We start from the raw sequence: 20,885 nt of genomic DNA, 5'->3' as shown, positions 1-20,885 counted from the left end.
CGCCCGGCTAATTTTTTGATTTATTGTAGAGATGAGGTCTCGCCTGCCCAAGCGGGTCTCAAACCCACAGGCTCAGGCAATCCACTCACCTCAGCCTCCCAAAGTGATAATTTTTTGACACGTTAAAATTATAAATGATGAATTATAATTATAAAATAAGTGGAAGAGATTATAGGTATGAATGAGTTCAGAGTAAGTGAGGGCAATGTGGGCAAATGTGATCATCAGTAGTCCTGGAGAAGAAATGGACACAAGTTACTTCTGGATGAGTGAATAGGGCTTAGGTAAAAAATATTGGAAAGGACATTTCATCAGATGGCAGGTTTTCAACAATAGTCTCTATTTTCTCATCCTTTCATTTTCATATCTAGCACAGATCTGGGTACAGTGGGTAACCTATAAATGTCTGTTAACAATGAACACTATGTGTGCTAGATATAGTGAACTGATTGACTGACTGCAGTGGAAGGGCCCTATTGTGACTAATGTCAACTGAGTCTATAAGGAGATCTGTGCAAGATTGTGCAGCAGGGTGCATACTAAGAGGAGGAGTTTGGACTTTGTGTGGTTTGCAGTGAGGAATTTTGAGTGACAGATTAACAGTCTGATAAAGGAAGATTAACCCAGCAGGACTGTGCATCAAGAAGGAAAAGCGGATTGTCCTATAAATTTCTTTCTTCCTTTCTACTTGTTGCTCTCAACTTGAGTACTATTGATTCTTGTCAGAACCTTCTGCTCGGACACCCTTAATGGATTCTCACTACTTATAGAACGTCTCAACTTTTTAGCCTGCTTATCAAGGATTTCTAATATCTGATTCCTAAAGGTCTCAATCTCCTGCTCTCCTATGTGAAGTGTCCTCAAATGAATTTCATTCTCCAGACAGCTGATTTACTTAAAATTGTGTCATAGTCTTGTTTGCTTTTATGTCTTGGCTTGTGGAGTTTTCATCCTGCTGCTTATCTGTGCCTATTGCATACAGTGTGGCCATATCGAATTTATTCTTCTCCAGGAAGTCTTCCTGCCCTGAGAAATGGTCCCTTCTTAACTTCTGAAGCAATTATTGTTCATCTGTTCACTTAGCAACTAGCATGTACCTATGACCTTGTAGTCATCTCTGGTATATCCTATCCCTCTTTTGAGATTACAGATTTCCAGAATTTAGTTCTTGCATTTAAAAAAAATTCTCCTTGGAGGATGCAATACAGGTATGTGTTTCAAGATAGGGACAGCAGACAAGGAAGAGAGGAAAGCGACAAATGCAAGAGTGATATTGAAGAAAGAATTCACAGAACTTTGTAATTACTGACTTTTCTAAATTCTTCCTGGGCTTATTTTTATTTTTATGCTGTTCAAACTCTTGAGATAATAGGTTTCATATACATCTGTACTCTTGTGCAAAGAAGTTCTTCCTTTTATTTGTCCTAAATTGCCCTTTATACTGATGATCCTATTTAAAGCATAAGGTCTATATGCCTTTTAAAGGTTAGGGCACTGTTTAGCCAGACGCCCAAATATTTATATACTGAGACCTACACGAGTGTTGTCTGATTAATACCTGTCTTCTTGGGAAAGCTGTGAATAATGTCAACATGAACTACATTATTCCTGCTAAAAATTCATCCATTTAGTTTAACTTGCATGTAACGACACCTGAAAGTCAGGAGCTGTTTGCTGAGCGCTGTTGCAATACTGTTGCAGCTCATTCATAACGAATGGCGATGATGTACCTTCAGCATACCAAATGGGAACATCAGCATAAATGGGAAATTTAGAGGCTTCTGGAAACCTTTAATATGTGATGAATATAAAGGGAAAATGCAATGCGTCTCAGAAAAATGCTTGTTTGGAAAAAAAGACACCTTTAGTAATAAAATTGAATTGGGAGCTAAAACTATGGTGTTAACCATATGCTTTACATTAATGTCAGCTGAAATTTATCAGAAATAGCTGAACAATAAAGAAGGTGGGGATGAATCTATTATATAGACCCAGGAAGGGCTGGGGAAGACAGAATGTTACCATTCCCTTTTGACCTTTCTCTTTCTTCTTTTTTGATTTCTTTTTTTTTTTTTCTCTCCTGTTATATGACTCTTTATGCTTTTTCCACCTTCTTAAAAACTAGACACCCTGGTCTTTCATCAGGCTCTTCCTTTGCCTCTAATTGCAGACTTCTTTCTCTCCTCCCTCCTATTTATTTTTTATAAACCTATGCTTCTTCCACCTCAGATGTTCTCCAATGCTCTGTTCCCTCTCTCTTGTAACTTATAGGATTCTGCAAAGTGAAGGACCTTGAAGCCATTTGATTAGTTTCTCTTTTTACAGGTGAGGCTGAGAAGCCCCCCAAAAGTAAACTTACTTGCTCAAGACACCCAAATAGTGAGCAAAAAAGCACTGTACCTTAGTGCTGAAAGGGACTGAATGTCATCTGTGCTATTCATTATCTAGTGTAGCAACACTTTCAGAATACCCTGAAATAGTCAGTTTGAGGATATTTCCAGGGAGAACAGCCAACTTGGTTGGTTAGGTGCATTATTATATTATTGGAGGATTCTGAAGATGAGCTATTCTAAAGATTAAATCCTGTAATTTTCTTCCACTGATCCTACTTCTGTCCTCCAGAGCTTTAATGAAGACTTTATTTTATGTATTTGCTTTTTAAATATGTGATGAAACATACCTTTAAGGCTTTCCTTCCCTAAGTCAAACACCTCCCAATTCTGTTAGTGTTTTCTCATGGCACATGGTCTACATATCTCCCATCACTTTAGAGTCCTTTCCTGGATGGTCTACAGCCAGTATCATCCTTGTAATATGACAACAGACTTGGACACAAAACTTCAAATAATATTTAACCTACACAGAATGATGACTCATCATCACCTATCATGCTCTGAGAATTTTATCAATTTATTTGTTCTCATCACATTGTGTTCATATAGTGTTGGCTATCCTGAGATTAGACTCAGGTAAGACCCATAGGTTTCTTCCATTTAAACTGCCAAAGTACCATATCTTTTCAGCTCTTCATATCAGAATATGGAATAATTATAACATTAATCCAGGTCTTAGTATGTATTCCTATAAATGTTGGTCATTTTTCTTTTGTCTGGGCTCTTTCCCGGCTGCTGGTTTTACCCAGGTTTCTGGACTTGACCATGTACTGACAACTTCCTACTGGTGAACAGTCGACTTTGATCAATGAATAAATTTATTTTTGCTGTATTTAAGTATCCATACATATTATAATCCATCCATACCATGATATCCATACAGTGATATTTGCCAGATACAACGTGGAGTGACAGTGTCATACACTGCAGAGTGGAATGAGGTACACTTTGTCTTATGTCAGTTAAGGTTAATTTGATTACAAGCCATAGATATCAACTGGAAGAATTCTGTTGTACCTCACATAGCTAAAGGAAGAATAGGTATTCAAACCTTAGAATGGGTAATTCAGTGCTAAGTGTCCCTGACATTTTCTGGAGAAAAGGGACTGGGTCTTTCCATTCTACTTTAAAAAATTCCTGGAAAGAATCTGATGGATCCAACTCGGGTGCCACTGAGGTTCCTGGAACTGTCTTGGTTTCAATCTTCCCCATTCTTGGTTTCCAACTTTGCTCTGGGTTACGTAGTCACAGGCACAAGGTTTTGCTACATATACACAGAACCACAGAAACCCAGCTGCTGTGCTCTAGGCTTTCCAGTGAAGGGGACGTGTTATAATGATACACACAATATTTCCCAATAAAAGCATGACATAGTGTGAAGAGAATGCCAGCAGAAGAAAGCATGTCTTCTGGACTATATAAGAATATAGCCTTATTAGTATATAAGAGAGTAAGGTCAGGACAGTAAAGAGATATTCTCTAATATCTATACAGTGTTGAAGAACAACCAAGGGAAAAGTGAGAGATTTAAAGACACTGCAAAACTTGGTTATAGTATAGAAGTGATTCTACCATAATTTGCTGACCTCACTTGTTCATTCATTCACCAAAGATTTTTTATGTGTTTTACCAGCACTAGTCGTTATGCCAGGGAAACCTTGGTGAATAAGGTAAACATAGTTTTGTTCTAATGGCACTAGTATTTTAGTGTGCATATGGGCACAATAGGTAAGGAAACAAACAAAAAAGGTAATTTCAGATAATGATACATCTTATAAAGAACACAAAATGAGGTAGTGTGAAGGGAAATGCCTGGTGCTGGTGCATGGTCAGGAAAAGCCTTCCTGAGAAGATGACATTTGAGATGAACCCTCAATGTCTCAGGAGAAAGTCAAATCAGTAGACTTGGAGGACTAATAATATTTGACTTGTTAAGTGTTATTTTGAGTCTTTAGACCTTTAAATTTCCCAAATAATTCTAATATTTGAAAGTTAATTACAAGAACAGAAAGTCTGAGAGCCCAGCACTAGGTAGATTGCTACTCGGTGATGAATCTTGATTTGGCTATAAGAAATTGGTGGCCCTGATGACTTGACTGGGGTTAACAACTCTTGGAGTTTTTCAGCTTGCTATGAGGAGAATAAGCAGAAATTTAGATTTAGTTTTATGAAGCTTCATTATGGAGAGTGGGGAATTCTGATTCTTGTGTTTTACCAACCCTAAGAAGCCCATCACTCTTCCACTGGTTCCCTCCTGGAAGAACTCAAGAGATCACCAGACCCCAACACTCATTTGATAAATAAGAAAACTGTGAGGTTTAGTAACTTGCCTCAGATCACAATTAGTTAGGGCAGAGCCAGGATTTGACCCCAGGCTTCTCATTTCCCAGTTCAATTCTCTGTCTTCCAGATCATTCTGACCCTGAAGACAGAGGAGGGTTTTTTTTTTGTTGTTGTTGTTTTTTTGAGAGCTATATTTCTTTTCTCTGTCTCTTTCTGTCTTCCTCTCCCCTCGCCTCCCTTCCTCTCCCCTCCTCCCTCCCTTCTTTCTTTCTTTCTTTTTCTCTCCATTCTTTCTTCTGTCTCTCCCCACCTCTCCCCCCTCCCCCCCAGACAGGGTCTTGCTCTGTTGCCCAGGCTGGAGTGCAGTGGCTCAGTCTTGGCTCACTGCAGCTTCAACCTTCTGGACTCACACCTCGGCCTCCTAAGTAGCTGGGATCACAGGTACACACTACTATACCTGGCTATTTTTTTTTTAAGCTTTCATAGAGACTGGTTCTTGCTACGTTCAATCTCAGACTCCTAGCTTCAATTGCTCCTCCTGCCTTGGCCTCCCAAAGTGCAGGGATTATAGGTGTGAGCCACCGTGACTGGCCTTGAGAGCTATGTTTCAAACTAGGGCGAAATCAAAGCTCATATTAAAAAACAATAGTTCTTCAAAATGCTAAATATCATTAATAAAATAAAATGTTTTATAATCAAATATATTATATATTAGTAATATATTTTATTAAGAACAATGAATAAGTAATGGATATTCTATAAAAAATAAACACATATGGAATTACTCACAAGAGACCAATTAATCTTATAATTGTGTGGTTGGAGAAAGTGGATCATAGGATGCTGCAGAGAAGAGGTGATATTTAACCCAGGTCATAAAGGATGAGTAAATATACTACAGTTTTGTGGGAGTGAAAACTAGAGGGGGTACATTATAGGGCGATCAGTAGGTGTGGTGGGATTGGGAGCCATGTAATTGGGATATTTGGAGGAAGAGGCCAAAGAAAAGGCAGATGAGATGCTTTGCCTTGTTGAAAATTTTGTTTTTGTTTTTTTTTCTTTTTAACTTTATTTTAGCTTTAAAAATGTGGGGTACAATTCAGGATCAGGTATACAAGTGTCATCGTACAGGCAAAGTTTGAGCCTCCCCTTGGTCCCCACTTTGCCTGGTTTGAAATCAGGTACCCCTACTGAAGTTATGCCCCCTCTCCACCCCAGTAGTATCCTGCTACTGCCAATCTCTTTCTTATAGTATTATGGTAAATGTTCAGGGTCTGCTTATTAGTGAGAACATGTGGTACTTAGTTCTTTGGTTCTGTGATAGATCACTGAGGGGGTAGGGAGTCTTACTGACCCAAATCTCACTTTTTATTTTAAAGATGTGGGGTACAATTCAGGATTAGGTATACAAGTGGACATCATACAGGTAAAGTTTGGGCCTTCCTTTGGTCCCCACTTTGCCTAGTTTGAGATTAGGTACCCGTATTGATGTTGTGTCCCCCACCCACCTCAGCAGTATCCCGCTACTGGCAATCCCTTTCTTATAGTATTATGGTAAATGTTTAGGGTCTGCTTGTGAGTGAAAACATGTGGTACTCTGGTCTTTGTTTCTGTGATGGATCACTGATTATGATAGACTCTTAATCCATCCAAGTTGCTGCGAAGTCCATGTGTGTGTCATTCTATATGTACTACTTATTTTTTTAATCCAGTTCAGTTTTGACATGCAGCATGTTTGGTTCCATGTTTTTACTATTGTAAGAAAATTTTCAACAATACCCTGTGACCTTGGAAATTTCACTGTCCAATATGGTGGTCACATGTAGTTACTGAGCATTTAAAATGTGACTAGTATAAGGAAAGGAATTTACTTTTAATGAATTACATTGTAAATTTGAATAAACAAACATGGGTAGTGGCTACCATATTGGACAGTACAGCTCTGTAATATGGGGATCATGAGTTTCCAGGTAGGTGTGTGATACAATTAAGTATGGGTTACTGACTCCTCATTGGAGGACTCATTAGCATAAAGCTGAATCTGTGCAATGCTAGGACAGTCAGTCAAAAAAGGAAAAATTGCATTAATTGACCAATTTCTGCATGGAACAGCCCTAGAATGAAAACAATGGTAGTCTTAGGATGAAGGATGCTCATAAAACAGGCTTTTCTTTCTTTTTTTAAATATTTCATTTCATTTTATTTTTTTATAATCAATATTTTTTATTATGATATTGTGGGGTACAGTTAAGGGTTAGGTATACAAATATGCTTCGTTCAGGCACGCTTGTTGATAAGAGGTGTCTCCCTGAAAACAGGCTTTTCTATTGTGAATTTTCATGTGATCAGAATGAATGCTACTTTAAAACCACTATTCTGTGACAGTATTCATAGCCATTGCATCATGACAAATCAATGAAAAGATAATCACAAATAAAATATTGTTTTATTAAGATTCCCCTCTTAAATTATTAGAATATGCTGTTGCATTTCTGTATTGATTTCTGAACTTTTTATATTTTAAGAATGTGATAACTTAAAAAATCCATTCAGGTTCATTTTTCTGTCACGAGTTTCTAATGATGTGGTGACTAACAGAGAAATCTTAAGTCTTTGATTCACACAGGGTGATCTTTAGAGGGACTGTGGCTTCAATACACACTTTGGATAAATTCCAAGCTGGAGAGACTATCTTTCAACATTCTGAGAAACAAAGCAATCCTCTTAGCTACCAGTGGGCTAAGGAGGTTCTTGTTCGGCCCACTGTGGACAGGACTTGATCCGTGGTGGGGGCACAGGCTGTCTTCGCTCTGATTTGCTTCCTCCCTGCTGCCTGGTTTGGTTCTGGTAGTTGATCTGGTCCAGGATTTCATAATGAATCTGAGCCCTTAACCTCCGCTCCTCTAGGGAAGGTGTAATCCTGAGAGTTGGTCTTGGAATACCTCATCTTATTAGCTCTCTCGCACCTCCCACCGCCCCGATTGACCCAGGGTTAGGTCAGGAGCTCAAATCCAAATTTGTACCATAGGGAAATTATAAACACTATGACAAGTCAGACTTTTTGTCGCTTCTCTTTTTCACATTTTTCTCCACGGCTAAAAATATAATCCCAGTACTTTGGAGCCAAGGCAGGATTGCCTGAACTCAGGAATTTGAGACTAGCCTGGGAAGCAGAGCAAGACCTCCTCTCTTAAAAAAAAAAATAAATAAAAAATAAAGGGCAACCCCTTCGGCTCCCCTCCCAATGTGGGAGTGTTTCTGTCCTCTCAATAAATCCTGCTTTCAAAAAAAAAGATATAACCCCGATTTTCCTTGACTACTTCAAATCCAATCCAGCTAGATTGATTTCAGGCACAATTCCAGTGAGAGGGGGCGGGGGCGGGGGAGAGGAGGAGGAGGGGGGAGAAGAGAAGAAAAGAAATATAGTTCTAAAAAAAAAATACCTCCTCTATCTTCAGGGTCAGAATGATCTGGAAGAAAGAAAATTGAACTGGAGAATGAGAAGCCTGGGGTCAAATCCTGGTTCTGCCCTAAATAGCCGTGTGATCTGAGGCAAGTTACTAAACCTCTCAGTTTTCTCATTTATCAAATGAGGATTTGAGTTTGGTGATCTTTGAGTTCTTCCAGAAGGGAACCAATAAAAGAGATGGGCAGCACGGGATTAGTGAAATTGGAAATCTTACAGAAATGCAACAGGATGGGTGGGAGCAGTTGGAGGTGCTGTTTTTTAAGGTCTTCTGCAGAGGTGAGAATGCTTTTGGACACCATGTGTATTTCCCTCCTTTTTATGTGTCTAGTCTTGGCAACCAGTAGGACAGGATGCCAAAGCACCCACAAGAGGGCAGCAAATGATTTCCATTCTAGTTTTGCGGCTGCTTAACAAATCATTTGCTTCTCTTCAACAGAGCTTCTATTTAGTCAAGAAATAAAAATTTGACACTGTTGGGAGGGTTTCATTTCCCTGCGTGTCCTTGTTAGTACAGCATATCGCTGGAGTGTGGCAAGTCCTGGCTGGTGGTCTCCTGGCTCGGGCTCATGGGATGGAAAGGCCTGTGGGGATGGTACTTTTCTGAATGCTCAGCTTTTGAGGTCGAGCTCTATTTCCAAGGAAAGGAACATCACAGTTTTGCATTTAGAATCTATATGTTTAATTGCTTCAATGTCCCTTGTTTGTGAAGACCCCTCAGATTGTGCCAATTATCGCATGCTGGTCAATTGTCAATTTACTCTCCAGGAGACTGAGCATGGAGGGGGTGTCTTGAGGGAGGAGATCTTCTCCTCATTGGTCATCGAGCTGACCGCTGCCTTGTTGGTGAGTGGTATATTCCCACCACGTGAAGCATGGACAGATCTAGGCTGAATTTTGAGACTGGCCCTTACCTACCATCCTTTGATGACCTTTTCTGTATGCTTTTCTCTCTCATAAAAGGTCTTTTTATAGTCTCCAAATCCAAGTCAAGAAATATTTATTAAGCATCTTTACTGGCAAGTCACTGAGCAGGTGCCAAAAAAGCCATAAAATGACACTGATAATAACTTACTTATTAAATGTATATGCTCAGTTCATTTGTGGATGTTTCATTAGTTCCCCCAAACAACACCATAGGGTTCATTTTTTTTTTCCTCCCAATTTGCAGATGAAAAAAATTGAGACTGTGAGAAGTTAAACAATTTGTTCCTTTGCTAGTTGAGGGGGAGCAGGGATTTGAACCCAGGCCTAGCTGACTCAGGGACCCTAACCGTGTTGTTATATTAGTTTCTTCCTAGGAAGGCCTTTAGTCTCCAACACCTTATAATTTAACACACTTTCCAAGTTGGGTACACATCAAAATCACCTAGGGAGCATTTAAAAATCTTAATGCCAGAGTTTTCTCCTAGGCCAGTTAAGAATGTGTGTGTGTGTTTGGGTAAGGGGGGGAAGAGGGTGGTGTCCCAGGCTCTGGCATTTCATAAAGCTCCCCAGGTGATAACTCTGTGCAACCAGAGCCAAGAAGCCCCTTTTGTGGATGGGAAGAGATGAGAGATGTGAAGTCTAGGAACCAAAATAAAGAGAGGGTTACACTTGTTTTGGTTGGAATGCCTATCTGTGCTGCGGTCCTCTCCCCAGCAGGCAGCTGACTGTTCTTGTTAAGGTGAGCCCCCGTGTGCAAAGGAGCTCCCATCTGATAGCAGTGACAATAGCTTAAGTTTTTGAATACTTACTTCTTGTGAGGCACAGTTCTAAGTTTGTTCACCTATTTCATCTCTTTTAATCCTCACCACAACCGAATACAGTAGCTCTTACCTTTTCATCAAGTCGAAGATGCCATGGTTTCTAAGATACACCATCATTTTATACACAAAGGAAGGAAGGAAAAACACTACCCACTAATTCTATAAATTATGTTTTTTCCCCCAGAGATATTAAAATGTGATAAAGTATGCATCTTCAAATTAATTAAATGTGGTGGTGTTAGTCCCATTTCTAGATGAGGAAACAGAGGCACAGAAAGCTGATGTCATGTGTCCAAGATGACTTTAGTAAATATTATATTATGAGCATATATTATTCATCAATATTCTTCCTAAGCATTTTTTTTTTTAATTCAGAGTCTCACTCTGTCGCCCAGGCTGGAGTGTAGTGGTACACTCATGGCCACCACAACCTCATCCTGCTGGGTCAGGTGATCTGCTTCAGTCTTCCAAGTAGCTGGAACTACAGGTATGTGCTAACATGCCTGGCTAATTTTTTGATTTATTGTAAAGATGAGGTATTGCCAAGTTGCCTAGGCTGGTCTTGAACCCTTGGGCTCAGGCAATCCTCTAGTCTCTGCCTCCCAAAGTGCTGGGATTACAGGCTTGAGCCACTGCACTTGGCCCTAAGCTAATTTTTAACTGTAACATTCAGTTTCACATAGATGTACCCAATTATTTTAATTGTTCCCCTAATTTTGATCGATTGCATCTTATTTTTTTTTTTTTTTTTGAGTCAGGGTCTCACTCTACCATCATGACTGGAGGGCAGTGACATGATCCCGGCTCACTGCAGCCTCAACTTCCTGGACCCAGGCAATACTTCTGCCTCAGTCTCCTAAGTAGCTGGGACTACAAGTGTGAGCCATGATGCCAGGCTATTTATCTTATTTTTTAAAAAATTTTTTGTGGAGATGAGGTCTTGCTACATTTCTTAGGCTGGTCTCAAACTCCTGGGCTCAAGCAATCCTCCTGCCTTGGGTTGGGTCATATCTTGATGTAAGCTCTTATATGTCTTTTCTCAGAGTCTTGACAACCACGGATTTGGCAGTGGACTACTTTGCAGCCAATAATTGAAGTATGTCTTCTCCATCGATTCTCCAGGTGCCATCACATGAGAAAGATGCTGGGACATAATGGGTCTCTTGTACACCTTTCTTTGTTGTATGGTTTTATATTGAGCCTGGGTGGTAGGATGCTGACTGGATGCACACTACTCATTTCATCTCCCAGCGTCTCTAGTCCATCAGCCTCAGGTCAGTCTTGCACTCACCTAACTTCTCCTTGAGAAGAATAGCTAATGATTATACAGTTAATCAGGTTATGGGTGCATTGTTCTTTTTTCAGAATTGGGAAGTGAGTGGAGGAATATGACCTGAAGGGTGAACACACGTGATGATCAGGAAAAAGTTGCTGGGGCTATTTGATCCTGGGAGGTCCAACCCTCTTCACTTGGACACCTGTAGACATTCCTCACACCTGATCCCTCATAAGATATTGGCACTTCTACAAGAAGTCTAAGCAGTTCCTTGCAGCCTCTTTTCCTCTCTTGAGCATTGCAACACAGTTGGATTCAACATTGATGAAAGAGATATAGTTTGTACTTCATGGAGGAAGGTGTCAGGTTATCTCAACAGACTGAGAGTGTGGCCAGTCACACCTGAAAGCAGTCATGTCCACGCTGAAACAAGTATAGCTGAACCCTGGCTTCCCTGTCCATTATCAGTCATTTCCCGTTAGTTAAGTGTTACAGAATTCATTCCACATGCACTGGGACTGCATCTGGTATATCAATGGACTGAAGGCTGGTTTTCTGGAAGTACTGGTTATTTTCTTTCATATGGGGTCGATTTTTGATAAGTAGGGTTAGCTTCTTGCGATTCTGAGGCCATTTCTGATTTATCAGAAATATATAATTTCAGCTATTTATTGGTGTGTCATGAACTTTCCCAAGACTTAGGGGATTAAAACAAAAACCATTTGATCATCTCTTGTTTGGATTTGTAGGTCGACTGGGCTCAGCAGGGCAGTTCTGCTTATGTCACTTGGAGTCTCTAATGTGGCTGCAGTCAGATGGTGAGTGGACCTGGCATTATTTAAGAGCTGTCCTGGAATGCTGGAAGAACCAAATCTCCCTCCCTCTCCGTCTAGCAGCAGACCTTACTTCTCCATGGGATCTCTCCATCAGAGTTGTCATATTACCCTACATGGCAGCTCAGGGCTCCCAAAAGAGTGAAGGGAGAAGTTACCAGACACTCTTAACACAACCTGGAACCGGAACAGTGTCACATCTATTCATTAGAGAGTTATAGTGAAAACCTACATTCATATAGGGAGTGTAAATGAACTATAATTTGTAACCATCTCTATTCCATCATATATTGTATTGTGTCTTCACACTTGGACTGGTCATATTGGTGAAAGTAGGCTGAGATCAACCTGACTCCGAGGATTTTGAGGTATGCAATTGCCTCCCTACTGTTGATTTGATAAAGATACCAAATGGGTCTTGTATGCATTGATAAAAGTTTTGTTTTGTTTTGTTTTTGAGTTGGAGTCTTACTCTGTCACCCAGACGGGAGTGCAGTGGCCCCTCCTGGCCACTGCAGCCTCGACCTGCTGGGCTCTGGTGATCCTTCCGCCTCAACCTTCCAAGTAGCTGGAACTACAGGCACGCGCTACCACGCCCAGCTCATTTTTGATTTATTGCAGAGGTGAGGTCTCACCAAGATGCCTAGGCGGGTCTCAAACCTGCGGGCTCAGGCAATCCACTCATCTCGGGCTCCCAAAGCGCTGGGATTACAGGCTGAGCCACTGAGCCCGGCCTGATAAAAGTTTTATTAGGAGAAAACCAGAAAGCATAGTGGAAAGAAGATGGTGCTTGGTGGTCTTTTTGCTTTGAGTGTTGACCATTTCCATCCGAGGATAGAAAGAGCTAGGCACTTTTCCTAATTAAAAATGGATTGTTGTCATGTCTTGCTCAGTTTTGAATGGTGAAGGTCTCTCAGTTGTTGGCGCCCTTAGAGTGCTCACAGCAGACCCTGCTATTGGGATGAATGGCAGGAGAGAGTCTAGACTGCATCTCCCAGAGGACAAGTCCTGTATCTCAGCTGCTTTGTAGCTATAGCACCTGCCACAGTGCTTGGCACAGAGTAGACAAGCAATTAATGTGGTTTGAGCTGAACTACAAGTGCAATAAAGGAGACAGGGCAAATCTAGGTAAGCACAGATAATGAAAAGCATGAGAGAAAATAAAAGTAATATCTTCTTACACACAGCTTCACATACTGTGGGAGATGGGACAGCCTAGCAATAGGGGAAGGACTTGTGACTGAAATCATACAAGCACAGGAAAAAATTTCGGGAGGTTGATAAAAGAAGAGGGAGGGCTCAGGGGGCCAGGTGGAAAAGGATTTAGGAATAAGGAGAATGTAATGTAGTGCTGGCTTCTCAAACTTTCATGTGTAAGAAGGTCACATGGGGATCTTGATAAAAGGCAGATTCTTATATAATAGCTTGGGGTGGAGTCTGAGAGTCTGCATTTCTAACAAGCTCCCAGGGATTGCAGATGCTTCCTATCTGAGGAGGGTGTAGCAGAAAGGAGAAAAATGAGACAAGTTTTTAGGGCAGAGAAAAGTACACAACGCTTGGAGATGATGCTGAGAGTCACTTATTATGAAGTCACTTTTCTCTGGACAGCTCTTCCCTTAGGGACATTTTTCTAGCAGGACTGTGAAAGGTTATAAGGCAGTGTCCTTCCAGAAAGCCGGTAGGTGGGAGTGAATGGGAGAGAACTGTCCTAGATCTTTGTTTATTTTGTACAGTTTCAACAAATTGAATTTAGATGTTTTCCTAAATATCCCCCACTCAACATTCTCCTTCCCTTAGTGCTTTGGGATTCTACTTCCCTGGCATCCATATCCAAATGGTTTCAGAGATTTATTTCTGAGGGAAATAGGGAATTTGCTAATTTTTGAAATACTTTGAGATTAGGAACAGATATTACAATAGTCCAAAATTCATCTGAAGATGCTCAAATGGTCAATAAAGATGAGAACTACTGGAAAGTTCTATCTAAAGGCCATTGCCCACTTAAGGCTATGATTTATTTCCATTTTTCTTATGTGGCATGACTTTCATTCCTAGTTCAATATGGCAACCACTCTAAGTAGTGTGGGATTACTTCTACTTCTAAGAATATGCTTCTGATATTCCCAGTAAAATCCTGCTCATCTCAGGTGCATGTGATAACTGATTCACTGAAGGGGAGATGACATCCTAGAAACCACTGACGTCCACTGCAGCTAAGTGGAGTTCTGTCTCCATTCCATTTGAGATAGATGCACTCCATGACCACCATTAGTTTCATGGTGAGAGTTGTGTTCACACTGTGATGGGAGGTTAACACGTCTGTAGATTTATAACCCCAGCCAGCCCCAGTCACTGTGAACATAGACAATATCTCTTCTTATCACATTCCTTTTGTCATAATCTGAAAGATAGCAGTCCAGGTCCAAAAAAAATGATACAATTTGAGTTCAACTGGTGATTTTTTTTGTTTCATAGGGTTATTTCAGGTGTGTACTCCCAAGCTTATGAAATGTGATGTCATGTCTTTCTGTATAGGAACTATTGATTTGTAACACTCATTTTCCAGATAATTGCTTTCCTTGGTTTTGTATTGCTGCAAACCACTCCCTAGAAAGCTAATATTGTATCTTCTTTTTTCTTCTTTTAATGTGGTCTGGTTTAGATAAGAGAACGTGATTTCAGATTCTTATCCAAAGCCTATGCAAACCACTTTGGTTTAGAAAATTGGTCTGTAAATCTTACAGGGTCCAGGATTTTCTTGGGCACTTACATGGTTTCAGGTGGATCAGAAATATTGATACAGTCTGGCCTTAGAATTACAACATTGCTCTCCAAAGCCAGCCTGTAAATGCAAGTAGTAGGAAGTATTAGGAAATGGAAAGAAGAGGATACCCGGATGTTTTGAATTCTAAAAAGAATTCCATTTCTTTTCCGTTTGAATTTAAAGGTTGGTCCTCTCTGATGGCAAAACTTAGTGTGTCCTCTGGGGCTCATTCACTCTTGATAAGAGAGAGTTTGCCTGTTTTCCAGAAGCCACGGCTGAAGACAGCCAGGTTGGGGTATTGCTGTGCCTGCCTTGTGTGTTGAAGTTCAGCTATGTGTGATGCTCATGGTCGTCAGATACAGAGAAAGCAACACTAATATACAGGTTGCTGATGTGCATGGCTTGTCAGGGGAGAAAACAGTGACAACTGCTCCCATTTATTGTATGCCTACTGCACACTGGGCTTTGTGTTCTTATCATATCACTTAATTCCCTCAGCAGCCCTGTAAGATACGTGTTATCATTTTCCAGGGGAGGAAACAAAGGCTCAAAGAAGAAACGGCTTCAACTTTCTGCTGGGATGACAGTAAGAGAACCCATCAATACAATTAGCTTTAACGGTGCCAAAAATTGATCGATAGGCCTCCACTTTCAGCTTCACTCATCTCTTTAGCTTCTTTGTCCTGCCCCCCAATCCTACCTTCCTATTTTGGGATCCAGGAAGGGAGAGAGGGGTGAGAGGAGGGGGTGCAGAAAAAGAAGTTGGTGTTTATGGTTTGATCTGGGAAAAGAACTGGACAGACTCAGAAGGTGGAGGCATGTAGAATAAAGTCGCTCGATTTTGATTCTCCCTACTCTGACACACATGAACATCTTCTCATGGGAAGGAGACATGAGTGGCCTGGCCCAATTCTTTGGCTGGCTGACTAGCACAGAGGGCGGCGTGGAGGAGAGGCTCTCTGGGGTGAGCTCCCCTTGGCAATCTAGGGTGCTGTGGTGTGGAGGATACAGGAACCTTCCACGAGGGTAAGCAGAGCTCGCCTATTCTCTAAAGACAGTCCTGTGCCTTCTCTTATTAACATTCAGAGTTCAGACAGTTTCTCCCCTCACCTCTGTCTCTGCTTTTAAGTCCCAGGAACCAGACTTTGGGGGAAGTGCTTCTTTTACTTTGTCAGACTTACATTCTGCCTCAGGGTTGAGGATGCTGCTGCAAGGAGCTTCACAGAGCTGGAGGACGACGCACCACGCACCCCTGTTCTGGAAAGCCAGAGCATTCTTTCTGGAATCCTCCATAGCGGCTCTGGCTTGCAAGGCAGCTTGTCTCCCTTCTTTGAACCTGGGTTTATTTGCTAAGCAAAGGAAGCACCATCACATCTTGCTGATGCTTCCAGCAAACATCAGTAGCAAATGATCCTCTTAAGCAAGTGCAAGTGGCTGGAGGCAATGCTGGGGGCTAAAAATACAGAATGGACTTGAACCAAAACAACTGCTCAGCCTCAGTGCCACCAGGCATCAGACGGCCCCTTCAGAATACTGATGTGGGGAAGACTCCTTAGAATGCGCTGATGGAGCGAGAGGGGGCGGCTTCTTTCCAAGTGAGCAAACTGCTCGGATTCTGGGGTGCTGAGTCACTGACTTTAGCTCTGCTCTTTGTCTGTTTGTCTGGAGACAGGCCTAGCCATAGAGGCTGCCTGGGATGAGGATGTAAGACATTCGGACCTGAGCTGAAAAGGGACACTGTACACTCTGACTCTGCTTCCAGCAAACAGTATTCCTGTGAGCTCAATGGACCATTTCCTGTCCTTTCCGATGGAGGGCAGAAGTCCTTGCTTCTGGGGTGAAATGGTCTATGTTTTAGAAAAGAAAATCCTTGGATATTTTTCACATCATCCTTGCTCAGTCTTAAAATTTCTGTCAGTGGTTTATTCTAACTCCTAGACATTCTATTTGCTGACAGAGACCAGGGACAGGGCTCTTTGTATGGAAAGGAAGTCGGGGAATGTTGATGGCTGGAGGCATTTGTGTTACTAGGTTGCTAGTATGCGTGGTTACTAGTGTAATTAGGGCTCACAGAAGTAAGTCCACCTGCAGATTCAAGCATCTCCACCGTAGAGCTGTTGTGGAGTGGCTATGTTTCTAGGTGACTATTGAAATAGTTTGTGGGATTTGATGTTTGCATTTTATCAGAACTCCATTTCCATTCCCTTTTCTCTTTGCTGGAATCGTTGGAGTCCTGTTGGCTTCCCAGGTTGTCTGGTTTTTAGCCTTTGTTGTTTCCTTTCCCAAAAGCTTTATCTTGCCAAACAAACCTGCAGCCTCAGTTCTGCCCTGGGCTTGAAGACTAATCCCACCTCCACGCAGGAGGGATTTAAGGAGTTCCAGGTTTCAGTATCATGTGGCCTTTGGTACTCGTTCTTGCCCTAATTCTGATAACTGAAGTTGTGTGCCAGTCATGAGACAGCTCATCCTGTACTTTATGTCTGAGAATTGAGCTTCTGTCCAGTGCTAGAGACCCATTTATTGTTGTTTTCTCCTTGGAGAAAAGATCTATTTGTTGTTATTTTCTCTTGAGTTTTTGTGTTATTTGCCTGTGTAAAAATTATTGTTTCAACGTCTTTCAATTCTGTTGATTTCCCCAGGGTAGGGGTTCTGCTCTTACTAGATTCTTCTCTGTTCTCACTCCCTTAATTTCTTCCACCTGCTGATGGGTGTCTCTCATGCTGTCCGCCTGTCGGGACTGCTGTTTCCCCTGTGTTCCTTATGCTCCTTTATGGACAACATGATGTCTCATATCTCTTTCTGGATTTTGACTCTGAACTCAATCACCCACCCATTCATCCATCCAGGAGTTACTGAGGACCCACTGTGTGCCAGAAGTCATTTCTGTGACTACAGTCTTCAGAGACCATGTTGCACCCTGCCGACTATTTCTTCCTGGTGCTTATAACTAGGTGTATCCTTCAGCTCCACTGAGTGGATCCAAGCACAGAATATGCTTCCCCAGAGTCAGGCCCTTCAAACGTCTCTGCCCAGTTCTGGAAAAGGAAATCCTTGGATATTTTTCACATCATCCTTCCTCAGTCTCAGCATTTCTGTGAGCAGTTTATTCTAAATCATAGGCACTCATTTGCCCACATATGACAGAATCTTTAGTGCAACTTTTTCATTTTTTTTTTTTATTGACTCTGGTCACTATTATGAAAATATTTAGCATTGTGTTTTAAATTCAATCATTACTATTAATTCCATGGTATGCCTTGAATTTTGTTTATTAAGATTCATGATCTGGTCAATGTAAACATATTTCTACTATTTCAGATATGTTTACTTTTCTCCCAAGTTGTACAATCAGTTCATATTAATTCCACTTCTACTTTTGTCTTGGTAAGTTTGAATACTATGTCCTTTTGAGAAATTTTGTACCCCTTTGTCAAAATCTCTCATGTTTAAAGATCCTTATGAATGAAAAAACAAGATGAAAAAGAATGTGTCGAGCCGGGCTCGGTGGCTCAGCCTGTAATCCTGCACCTTGAGAGGCTGAGGTGAGTGAATCGCCTGTGCCTGTGGGTTCGAGACCCACCTGGGCAACTTGGTGAGACCTCATCTCTACAATGAATCAAAAATCAGCCGGGCGTGATAGCGTGCACCTGTAGTTCCAGCTACTTGGAAGGCTGAGGCAGAAGGATCGCCAGAGCACAGTAGGTTGAGGCTGCGGTGGCTGGGAGCGGCCACTGCACTCCAATCTGGGTGACAGAGTGAGACTCCAACTCAAAAAAAAAAAAAAAATGTGTCTTACCCAACTCCAACTACCTCAGAGAGTGATAAAACTGGAGAGAAAATCATTCAGTGCTTTGTCTCAGACTACTGAATAGGTAGTTATTTTTCAGTCTTGCAAGTAGATTGTTTAAAATTGTTTCCTTTGAAGTACTGGGTTTGTTATACAAAACAGTAAGATGGTAGAAAAAAGCTAAAAAATTGACATAATTAAATTATTTGATTTAGCCGGGCTTGGTGGCTCAGCCTGTAATCCGCGACTTTGGGAGGCTGAGGTGAGTGGATTGCCTGAGCCCGCGGGTTCGAGACCCGCCTGGGCAGCCGTGACCTCATCTCTACAATAAATCAAAAAATCAGCCGGGCGTGGTAGCGCATGCCTATAATTCCGGCTACTTGGAAGGCTGAGGAGGAAGGATCGCCGGAGCCCAGCAGGTCGAGGCTGCGGTGGCCGGGAGTGGCCACTGCACTCCAGTCTGGGCAACAGAGTGAGACTCCAGCTCAAAAATATATATATATATATTTGATTTAAAGGAGTATAAAAAGACATTTAATAATCTAAAAATATAGTGAAGAAATATTTTAACGTAAAATATAATGGCATACTTGGACGGACTTAGAGTCTATAAATACTGAGTGATCTGTCACAGAAACAAAGAACCAAGTATCACATGTCTCCCTTATAAGCTGACCTTGAACAACTATCGTAACACTATAAGAAAGGGATTGGCAGTAGTAGGAAACTGTGGGATGGGAGCACACCTCATCAACAAGGGTAACTGCATAATGAACATTTGTACACCTAACCCTGGATTATACCTCAATTATTTAAAATAAAATATTTTAAAAATATTTAATGGCATGCATAATAAGTTAGTCCAAATGTAAGTGCTAAATGCAAATTAAGTGCTAAACACAGTGAACTGGTAGAATAGGATAACTTCTCAGGGAGGAGAGATTGGTATTCTTTGAGGAAGATTGTTGGAATATAGGTGACATTCTACAGAATGTCAGAGGTCCCTAGATTAGGGTGGAGACATTTAAAGACAAGCAGATCCCACGGGAATCCCAGACACTTTTCATTTAAGCTTTTAGTCAGAGTGTTCTGAATGAGCATTTGAATAGTTAGTTCCTCTGGGCAAAGTCCTTAGATGTGGTGGCTGAAAGCCAGTCTTATTATCTCCACAGTCCTCCTTCTCTCTCTTAACTTTGTAACAATTCACTTGATTCCCAAATGAAATGTTTCTGTCCCGTCAGTCTTTGATCTGGCATGTCGGCGTCACATCACATTGCGTCACCTGCTCTCCGCTCTTCTTGCTGTATCATCTTACTCTGTTTCTTCTGAACTGCGTGTCCCTTCACATTTGGATGATTATGCTTGAAAGTGCTGTCTCGACGTTTTCCCTATTGTATCATGTGTCCTGTGTTCCCACTCTCTGTTGGAAATGAGCATGCACAGTTAAAAAAAACCCCCAAACATTTTAGTTAAAATGAGAGGGCAGAAACCTCCTTATGTGTCCCCTACATCCAAAGAGACACCCTCCCTTAAAAAAAGGCACTTATTTTAAAGCACTGCATATACATTCATTTAAAGTAGTTATATATAATGTTTAGAGTCTGTATAGACTCTGGTTTATTCTGTTCTACTTTTTAATTTTTTAAAATTTAATTTATAGAGACGAGGCCTTGCTATGTTGCCTAGGCTGGTCTTGAACACTCAAATGACCCTTCCATCTTCACTTTCCAAAGTGCTGGGATTACAGGCATGAGCCAGCACGTCCGACGGTTCTGCTTTTTAAAAAAATTATTTAACTAAGACCTTGTTAAGCTCTGCCTTTTATTATAGCCTGGTATACGTTATTTATTATGAATAGTACTATACTATGCTCTATGTTACGCATGATTATAATCATGTGAACCCCTATCAAATTTATTTATTTATTTATTTTTTGAGTTGGAGTCTCACTCTGTCACCCAGACTGGAGTGCAGTGGCCGCTCCCGGCCACCGCAGCCTCGACCTGCTGGGTTCCGGCGATCCTTCCGCCTTGGCCTTCCGAGTAGCTGGAACTACAGGCGTACACTACCGCGCCCGGCTAATTTTTGATTTTTATTGTAGAGATGAGGTCTCGCCAAGTTGCCCAGGTGGGTCTCGAACCTGCGGGCTCAGGCAGTTCACTCACCTCAGCCTTCCAAAGGCGCGGGATTACAGGTATCAAATTTATAATTACAACAAGTTTGACTTAGTACATAGTATATGGAACCATGGTTTTCAAACTTGGGTGCTGCACCCCAGAATCACCTAGGGAGATTTAAAACCCTGATGCTTAGGTCACACCCCTGAGCGATTGAA

This window comes from Carlito syrichta, unplaced genomic scaffold (assembly GCF_000164805.1).
Source record: "Carlito syrichta isolate Samal-C Ts95f unplaced genomic scaffold, Tarsius_syrichta-2.0.1 Scaffold104742, whole genome shotgun sequence".
Lineage (NCBI taxonomy): Eukaryota > Metazoa > Chordata > Mammalia > Primates > Tarsiidae > Carlito > Carlito syrichta.
Note: the sequence above shows the minus strand (reverse complement) of the source record.